The sequence below is a fragment of the Sinocyclocheilus anshuiensis genome, unplaced genomic scaffold (genome assembly GCF_001515605.1).
Source record: "Sinocyclocheilus anshuiensis isolate Anshui unplaced genomic scaffold, SAMN03320099.WGS_v1.1 scaffold671, whole genome shotgun sequence".
NCBI classification, from domain to species: Eukaryota; Metazoa; Chordata; class Actinopteri; order Cypriniformes; family Cyprinidae; genus Sinocyclocheilus; species Sinocyclocheilus anshuiensis.
Window position 1 is genome coordinate 115,287 of NW_015551031.1, and position 7,457 is coordinate 122,743.

The 7,457-nt window shown below is 38.3% G+C and overlaps 1 protein-coding gene across 1 annotated transcript in view; it reads left to right on the forward strand.

Moving 5' to 3' along the window:
- The window catches only part of LOC107661185 (guanine nucleotide exchange factor VAV2-like), a 150,393-nt gene that overhangs the window by 65,490 nt on the left and 77,446 nt on the right, over window positions 1-7,457 (forward strand). The gene's annotated exons all lie outside the window — the stretch shown is intronic.

Here is a 7,457-nt window from a genome sequence, read left to right on the forward strand (position 1 = left end):
ACACTTTTCTGAGAATAGACTTGAAGTGGAGATCGCTAAACTGCAAGCTAACCGCCGTTTTCAGAAAGCAAGCGCATTTATCCACAGTGGAGAGAGCGCGTGCACATGGTTGCCAGGTTGACAAAGATAAGTAGCACACTTAGCAGATATTTCCGTATTGCGCAAGTGTGAAGCTCTGTTTCGGGGATTACGTCTCTTTATATCAGGCAACCCAGCTGTGTTCCTCTGCGGCCAGATTAAACCGTGTTGTAGCCTATATATGCTCTAGTCATTCTTTTTTAGAAACCTCACACTTTTCTACTCAATTTTAAACGTTGTAAAATTTTAAACAAATTAAGCGCGGTCCACTGCTGCACACGTGCCACAATATCGATACAGGGCCAGCTGTATCGATACTCGTATTGTCAAATCTCTGTGACGATACATCGTCGTATCGATATTTTGAACACAGCACTAGTGCATACCTACTACAAACATAATGTACAACTGACATTAGTACATGCCATGTTTATGGTATTTAGTGTACTTTTTAATGGGTTATTTGTATAGTTTTTTTTCTCCTTGAAATTTATGCAGATTGTTAAGGGCACTTAAAGTTGAAAGTTGCTGAAAGAGGGGTGAAAGAAGTGGTAATTTTAAATTGATATGACTTGCCCTCAGCCTGTGGGCATCTTTTGTGTATATGTGTGTCTCTGTGGTGTGTCTCTTCTCTAGGTTGCTGTTATTTCTGTTAGCATAGAGTGATCGAGGTCAATGTTGTCCTGGGAGGAAGAAGACATCACACTGATATTAAAAGCGCCTGTCAAATTGCATTGAATCAGAGGGAGCAGAGCCTTGCTGTAGTGAGAGGACAAAGGCCTGCGTTCCCAACAGGACCACTGAGCTAGGTTTCGGTAGCTTCACAGAAAATTGCCTTTTTGGGGATGGGTGTAATTGTTTTGAGCGTGTATGACAGTATTTAATATAACATGCTCAGCTTTTTCCTTTAAAAAGACACTGTGTTGGGGCTGTAGCCTAGCCTTTGCAGCCCTCTACATTGCGAATAAATCACTCGCATATGCAACTAAATCCTCACTCTGGGCGACTAAATGATGTCTAATATTAGCCAATGGCTAATAAATTCTTAGATTTTACTCGCCAGTGTGTGAGTTGGAGGCTGAGCATAAGTTTAGCACAGATATATTTTCACTCACAGTCGAGTGAACGCACACAACCTGATTAATATTCATGAATCCAGAACACTGTGTCCCCTTTTCATTTCCTGTCTTATATATATATGATCAAAGTAGTAAAGTAGCAAAATACAATTTTTATTTTTGTCTAGGACATGTTTGACCCCAAAAATCTTTTTTTTAATACAAGATAAAAAAAAAACAAGCATCATTTCTCATCATGTGCTCTTTAAAAGGTGTGTATGAGAAATTCAACATGGTTTACATGAGTCAGATTATTCTATAACTGCCCTGACTTTCTTTTTTTAGGTATGTTTGATTTACTAAAAAGAACCCATCTCGTTCTAAATTGGTCTTACTGTGGGTAGTTGTTTCACTAAAAATGGCTCATTTAAGTAATTTGTGAATGAGCTGTTTGTTTTTGATTCACTTAAAAAGAATCCCTTTGATTCCCTTAAGAGTCATTTGTTCAGGAGTTAAAGTACACTAGACATGCATGTTTTTGATTTACTAGAAAGTGCCGCTCATAAGAATCATTTGTTCACTCTGTCATAGAAAAGAGGACGACAGGATTTGTTTCAAGCAGGCTGGCTCATCCTTAAGCACACATACTGTGGAAAAGATGGCCATATCTCAGCACAAGTTAGCCTTGTCCCTTTACTTTCTTCAGCAATTGACATCTTAATGGATTTCCCTAGTTGAGGGCTGAATAAAAACACCTAACGGTGCAGAGAGGGAAGCAGGGAAAGAGAATTGGTGTCAGAGGCATCACGTTTTTACCCAGTGAATGAGCTCAAGACTAAACAGCAGTTCCTGATTTTTGCAGTGTCATGGTGTTTTATTCTCCTGTCTCTAATGGAAGCGCCAACGTTTCCATCGCCAGAGTGCTGCAACGCTGCCACATCAGGTCAATTCAGCCGCAAGGCAATATCCCTAAAACACCACCAGTTTCCCATTAAACGCTGTGATGATGAATCCACATGAATAGGTTGATAGCTGCTCTGACCATAAATCTGGTTGGGTGGAATGTACATAAGATTTATACATTTATAGCCAAAAGTGCTTGCATTATTTTAGGATATCATTCAAGACTGACTAATATTACAGCACTTTTATCAGGGGTAATACTTAAAATAAATATTGCATTTTTTTTTTTTGTTCTATTAAAACCGTAATATTATAATACCATTCGTAAGTAGTAGTTAGTATTACTGTGGCATCTGCTGTGTGTTGTCACTGACTTTTAAAGGAGTAATTTATGTTTTCATGTCAATGTTAACTGATGATCAGTTCAGAAAGGAACAGTATTGAAGTTCTGATGTCTGACAGGCTCAAACATGTCCATTGCTCTGGCTGTATGCTGTGCAGCACACTTTCATGTGCAGGGATTGAGAGGTTTCCCTAAAGACTGCATAATCATTCCAGCCAGCTCATTAGGCCCCAGAGCAGTCCAGTGGACCTGCTGGGTGTGTGCGTCGAACTGGCACTCAGCCCACACGTTCAAGGCCAATCAACCTTCTCCAGAAGGAAAGACGGGGGAAAGAGATGCAGAAAGGGAGAGATAACAAGATACAGAGAAGGAAGGATGGAGATCTACTCAGAGGGGAGTCATAACATTCGTTCCCACCCCCTCGAGGTGCAGAGAAATTGAATAATCAAGCTCGATCAAACTGGATTTCTGAGTACCTCTGACAGTGCGGCTGTACTCACAAAGGCTGTGACGTCTTCCATCAGTGTAAACAGGACATAGTCCTCATCCAGAGAGGGGACATGCAAGAATAACTGTGACTGGGACAAAAAACTAGTTCCAAATCTTACTGTATGAGTTCAAGTCACTATTTGTGTGTGATGTAGTCAGTTGCTGTTCACTACCACCAGACTAATTGTGGAGATCAATTCTAGCTCAGTGTGTGAGCATCAAGGCTTCTTTCTTTCTTTCTTTTTTTCTTTCTTTTGTTCTTTTTAATATTGGCCATTTATCGGATATTGCTCATAACATGAAAATAATTATCAGCTTATTTTCAGAAGGAATTTTATATTTTTGTGCATCCCTAAATGATTCAGATATGTAGACATAAGCCTGTTAAACTAATCTACGTGTTTTTGTTGATACAGAGCAGGAGTGTCAGTGTGCTGAGATTTTGTGGTATATAATGTGATTAATATGGCAGTATCAACCACAGAGTTGTGCAAATGGAGCAAACCAAAAACACCATAGATAGATAGATAGATTTTTGGTCTGATTTTTGTAATGTGTGACAAAAAAGCTGAAACTGAAAGTAATGCATGTTGATGGCCAGAACTGTGGATGTCTCTGATAGTTATTCCCTTGCTGAAGAATGTGCAAGCCTCTCACAGGGCATTTGAGCTGGGACAGGTGAATCTTGATAGCCCAACAATAGAGATTGTGTGCATAGTAGAGCCCTGAATCACTACCGAGAAATGAGAATGAATCATCTTCTGTGTTGTATGATCTCCATTACAAAAGAGCCGAATGGATACACTACTGTATCCACAGACAGAATAGACTCCACATGCACTGGGTGCTTTCTTGGATGGGTCCGTCTGGACATGTTCCTAGCCAGGGGCTCATTCATCAGAGACTCCGAAGTGAATAAGCGACTGTGTGTGTGTGTGTGTGTGTGTGTGTGTGTGTGTGTGTGAGAGAGAGAGAGGCTCTAGCAGACTCTGGTGACAGGCTGAAAAGATGAGTACAGGAGATTTATGACCCTGATCTGAGATCCATGATGGACTGAATGTGGAGCTCAAACCCTTTTGATAAACTCTCTTTCTCCACCACTTCCTCATTCAGTGTTTGACTTCAAAGAATCTGAGATTGATTTACAGACATGTTCTGTTTCATAGTCTTTTTTGTCTTTTCTCTGGACTACAAAATATGTAAGCCCATTTTCACCACAAAGTTAAAAAGGTGACTTTTTATCTTTTTATCTTGCAAATGTGATTTTGTTCTTTGTAACTTTATATATATCACAATGTGACTTAAATATTTGGGGTCGGTAAGATTTTAATGTTTTTGAAAGAAGTCTAATGCTCAACCAAAGCTGCATTTGTGAAACAACTATATTGTGGAATATTATTACAGTATTTACATTATTTAAAATAACTGTTTTCTATATTTTAAAATGTGATTTATTTCTGTGATGGTGAAGCTGAATTTTCAGCAGCCATTACTTACAAATATCTTTATAGCCATGTTTGATCAATTTAACAATTCTGTGCTATTTTTATTTATTTTTTTATTTTTTTAAATCTTACTGACTCTCGAAATTTGAATTTCATTTTTATTTGAAACCTTTTACTTTTCATAACCAACAGTTTTCTGTGTCATATTTTAGTCCAAGAAACAGGGTTTCTCCACACATTATTCATGCTTTGTAACTGTTCTAAACCACTGAAATTCATTGTAAAAATTTCACATTTCACCACCCAGAAACAAATGTGAAGGCAAATCCATTAGACGGCTTGTACCTTCCACAGCAATGATCGTGACAGAGAATGTTATTTGTATGGAATGGTTGATTGACACATCTAAGCAATGAGAAGCCTATTTGCACTTGTCATAAGAGAGAATTATTAACCATCTATGCCTCGGCCTCCAAACTTTGAACTTTTTGCTCTCATTAGCATTATTCAGCAGTTGGTGTGTCGTTTTGAGGTGGTAATCCTGCCTGCGGGAGGAACCATCATGGCATGCAAGCCTGAATTTGTACTTTCAAACAAACAAAAAATGTGGGGAAATGCCATCTCGCCCCACATCAGGGTGTGTCTGTTGCCTGGGAAGTATGCTAACACCCTGTGATGTGTCTGGCTATCTCCAAAGGTTAACCGCTGAAGAAGTCACCAGCCCAATTTGACATGACATCTCCCCGCAAGAGTTTTGGAGGGTGTCGGGTAATATAGCACCCTCAGATTCCCTCAAGCAGTATTGTAATGTTGTAATGCCTACATTTACTTGTAGCATTTAAAATGATTTTTGTTGTTAGTGCTTTATTTAATTTTCCTTTTTGTTATATTCATAGTCAGCATTTTAGTCTAGTGTTCGCTTTCATTAATGAGTGGTTTGACATGTTTGCTGACTCCACAGACAGAAACCAGCATATGTATTTGGTGAACTCTGCAGAAGAGGTCATGACCTGTTGAAAACTGTCACAGCGAAACACTGACTCTGTGAAGTCAGGCTCTTTTTAATGAAGACGTAAGCCTGTGCTTTTGATCTTATCCCTGGAGAGGTTGGCAGCACCTCTTTCTTCAGTCACATTTGAGCGAGTTACGGGATGATGTCTCATTGGGGTGATTCCAAATCTTTTTAGATATATATTTTTTGTTCTCCCCCCGGGCTTCAAACCCACCTTGTTATTTTGAGTCCCCCCAGCTGCGAGAGAATAATGCAACCTGACAATCTTGTCATAATCCCTTCCACCACCTCTGCCACACACCCCCACACGCTCGTTTTTATACATCCCCCTTCCCTGCGTACTGAAGATCAGAGAGGAGAGTGAATATATCAGTCAGTGAGTAACATGACTAACTCTCTGTCAGGATTGAATGTCAGCTTTGAGAAACTACTAGTGTAGATTCTTTGTTTAATCACCATCATCATTAGAGTTCTCAGTGGCATTATGTTTTGAACATCTTTACAGTGCTCATGGCAAATTTCTAAATTAGTAGTTTAAACGACAGAGAGCTGTACAGGCATTCTCTAAGAAGCTACTCTAAATTGGATTGGTACACCACTACTCTGTGTATGTGTGTGAGAGTTTTCAAATTTGTCAATTGTGTACAAATACCACATACATTTCTTTTATTAGCCCGTTAGGAACCAAATTCAGCACCCAGTGGTAAAAGATCTGGTTTGGCAGCTGAGACAGACTCTTTTACACCATGCTCTCAAACATGTTTTTCAGTCCCACAGTTTTATCCTCCTCCTTTGTGGTTTTTCTGTCAAAGAAACCTCTTTATTCTTGTCCACCGGGGCATTTCTCCACTTTTGTAAAAGTGCATGCTCGGAAGTTGTTATCATAATACAGTTCTGTCTTGAATCCTCAAAGGCACAAAGTAAATTTCACCCCTAACCGAATTAACTTTATTTTAGACTGTTATACTGAAGAATCCCTTTTTTACACTCTAATACTATTTTTATTGAATCGTGTCCTGTGAAATGGATATTATATTTCATATGCAGTATGATACATACTAAAACTTTTTATTATGAGATAGTGTATAAAGGTACAGTTGTTAGATATGAAGTTATAAATACAAGAAACAAAGTTACAAGTACCTTTTTTACTTTCCATAGATGCACCAGGTTAGATAGCTGATAATTATTTTTGTGGTTATATATTTTTGATGTAATAGGCAATCCCAAATGTTATGGGCGATAATACAAAAAAGTAAACAATCTGTATGCTGATGCAGTAACTAAAAATACTATTATTACCAATATTGTGCAGTATTGTGCATCCTTGAATATAAACAGATTTTGGATTTCAGTGGCTTGAAAAATATATTTCATCTCAGTGGGGGAAAATCTTCCATTGTGGCCTCTGCATCCGATGACCTTATCGGCAAAATCTGCAGCAGCAGTGTCATGTGACTCTGCCCTCAGGTGTCCATCATAGATGTCGCAGTGACACAGAGCGGTGTCGCCAATTAGGCCAGTGCTCCAAATGGAAGGCCTTTGTCCTGCTGTCACGTCAACTGCCACTGGAGAGACCTCCTGCGGGCCTTCATTTGACTCCCACAGACACCCCTGTACTGTAACAGAGAGAGCAGCAAGATCAGAATATGATCATTCATTATGTTTATCCTCTGTCCTTTTTCCTCTCTCACTGTTCTTCCCTTTCTTCACTTCTCACAGCAAGAGCAGGTCAGCATGAACGTCTGAATTTTCTGTAAATCAGTAGTTGCTCAGTTCTGCTTACCAAGGCTGCATTTATTTGGTCAAAATACAGTGAACACAATAATATTGTGTAATATTACAATTTAAAATAACTGTTATTTTAATACGTTTTAAAATGTAATTTATTCCTGTGATGGCATAGTGAGATGATCCTTCAGAAATAATTGTAATAAGTTGTTTTCGTGCTCAAGAAACATTTATTCTTATACATTTTTTAGGATTCTTTGATGAGTTCAAAAGAACAACATTTATTTAGAATATTTATTATCTTTTTCTATATAGAAAAGAAACTAAATCCAAGCCTTTGAATGGTATGCCTTTAAATATTAAATATATATATATATATATATATATAAAATATATAT